Genomic DNA, 3080 nt, shown 5'->3' with positions numbered 1-3080 from the left:
AATTTCAAATAGTTAATTTGATACTAATATCRATATATTTTTGTCAAATTTTTATGATATCGTCAAACATATATTATATTCAAAAATAAAAACATCATCGCTTTCTCAAAATCACATAAAGTCATATTATAACATCGACTGAGATAAATAATAAAATGAAACATTAAAAACACGATGTATCTCCCTGCATTACGCGAGTACGCTTCTAGTATATATATATATATATATATATATATATATATATGTTTGTGTGTGTGTGTTAAATTATGAGATCTCTAAGAACCAACACATCATGTGATATTTTATATTATCTTTTTTCATCCCATTATAGTATTTAATGTATTGATTGACGTATATTTGTTTCATAATGTGTTTGTTTCATATGTACTCAGTTCACAATGTGAATTTTCTTATGTGTTTGTAAAACAAAAATACACATAAAAAAAGTTTCACATTCTGAACCGAATACATATGAAACAAAAACATATTGTAAAACAAATATATATTAATTAAATTACAAAAATTTGTTATAGATATATAATGACTTTTTTAAAAACCATAACATTATACAAATTTGATAAATTAAAAGCATCTAAAGTGATTTTCTTTTATAAATATATGATGAAAGCGATGTTTTGGGTCACTCAAAAAAAGTGAAAAATTGCACAAATTCGCAAAGAAAAATGACGTCTTACTTATCTTCAATAATTTCATATTTATTTTTTAACTTTACCTTTTTTAATTACAGTATTTATCTTATTAATCACTAGAAGGATACTCACACAATACAGTATTTATCTCAATCAATGTTATAGTATAGTCTTATATGATTTTGAAAAAAAACGATGATGTTTTATTTTTGAATAAAATATAAATTTGAAGATATCATTAAAATTTGACAAAAATATGTCGATATTGGTATCAAATTAACTATTTAAAATTTCTATTTTTTGTGTAATTTTTTAATTCAATTTTTTATTATAATTTAATTTAGGTTCAATAGCAAAGTAATTTATATTAGGTTTAATAATATAATTTTCTTATAAATATAATAATTAATTATTTTGTTAGAACTCGATAATTATCCTAATTATATTGTAGATTTTTTATATTTTAAAACGAGATGTTTATCTTCTATTTGATTATGTTTGTTCGCAGTTAGTTACATGAATTTAAACATGAAGCTTTAGTAAGCTGTACATATACATAATTTACTTGTAATATTGAATTTTAAGTAATATGCATCAATATTCAATACTTCATGTATAAAAAATAGTTTTTATCAAATGCTTTATAATATAGTATAGATTATATACCGTAATAAAACGAGTATGTTAAAAGACGCTCAATCATAATAGTACAGTACCTAATGATGTATTTTTATTTGTATATTATAATAATTAAGTTATTAAACGATATATTCCTCTCGTAAATCATTCAGATGAGCTGAATATCTAATATGAGTTAAAGAAAATAAACGTTCACACGTATTATGTGAAGGTTACATTATACTGTATGTCTATATGAATGTCAGATTTCTCACAGTTCTCATGAAAAACGACAATTCTCAAACGAATCGAACCCGTGAAAATTTATGAAAACGAAATAATATTTTAAATAAAATTATATATAAAAATAAATATAGAAAAAAGAGGAGGGGGGGGAGTTAGTAGTTGACAACCAAAGCTTAAAGCTAAAGTTGAAATAAAGTTGATTAGGTGATGTGGATTGTGGGGGAGAGACAAAACAAAATGATCAATTGTTTTGTATGTATTTTGGATTTTTGATTTTTCGTGGCTATTTTGTTAATACATCAGGTATATTTTGATCGTTTTGGTGATTTTTCCTTAAATATATTGTTATTTATACTATATTATAAAGAATTTGATAAAAAAAATTCTTAAAAACCATTTTTTATGCATGAAATATTGTTTATTGATGCACATTATTTAAAGTTCAAGATTACAAGTAAATTGTGCATAAGTACWACTTATTAAAGCTCTATGTTTGAATTCGTGTAACTAACTACAGATAAACATAATCAAATAGATAATAATTATCTTATTTTAAAATATAAAAAATATAAAATATAATTGGGATAATTATTGAGTTGTAACATGATACTTAATTATTATCTTTAAAAAATATATATGTTATTAAACCTAAATTAAGTTACTTCGTTACGTCAAATTAAATTATAATAATAAATTAAAATTAAAAAAATACACAAACAAGAACTTTTAAATAGTTAATTTTATACTAATATTGATATATTTTTTACAAATTTTATATGATATTTTTAAATTTATATTTTATTCAAAAAAAACACTATCGTTTTTCTCAAAACCACATAAAATAGTATTATATCGACATAGATAAACAAACAAAACAAAACATTGAAATCGAAATATGTCCCGATGCATTTCACGAATACCCTTCTAGTACACCATAAAACGAATGACTTCTATTTACAAAAATCATCCATAGACCGTCGTCAGTGATTATCTACAGATCATTCAGAAAATACCAGTAGTTCGATACAATCCAATGTTTTTCGAGAAAATACCAATGGGTTATCTAGAAAATATCTGGGTAATATGTCACTGATTTGAATTATCCACCTATTTTATGACGGTTTTATTAAGAATCACCCATTGATGACAGATTTTTCAGGAAAAAAATCCGTAGACAAAAGTTTACCATTTAGTAATAATATACATTGTATAAAACAAAATCGTGCTTATAATATATTGTTATGTTCCAGAACAAAAGGTAAAACATCGGGAAGTGCGTATCGGGTATTTTATTGACGATAAAAATATCGAAATTATTTTGTCGACATAATATTTTTGAAAAAAAAAAAGAATTAATTAATATTCTACCTAAATTAAAGCATAAATCCAAATCATCCATCCATTCATTCATTTCAAGATAATAAAATTAAATGATTAAATAATATTTTATTTTTCTATGGGTACTTTTTATTTGGCAAGTGGTATCCATAAAAATGTTATTCATATATTTATAATATCCTTCACATATTAAATATGCAAAAAAAAAAATCTTTAAAAAAAAATATT

The 3080-nt window shown here is 22.5% G+C and overlaps 1 protein-coding gene across 2 annotated transcripts in view; it reads right to left on the bottom strand.

The window, feature by feature from the left end:
- LOC112528277 (protein FD-like) overlaps positions 1-3080 on the bottom strand; it is a 10185-nt gene that overhangs the window by 6168 nt on the left and 937 nt on the right. The gene's annotated exons all lie outside the window — the stretch shown is intronic.

Source organism: Cynara cardunculus (genome assembly GCF_001531365.2).
Source record: "Cynara cardunculus var. scolymus isolate 2C chromosome LG 1, CcrdV1, whole genome shotgun sequence".
Taxonomy (NCBI): Eukaryota; Viridiplantae; Streptophyta; class Magnoliopsida; order Asterales; family Asteraceae; genus Cynara; species Cynara cardunculus.
Note: the sequence above shows the minus strand (reverse complement) of the source record. Positions and strands in the feature narration are given on the sequence as shown.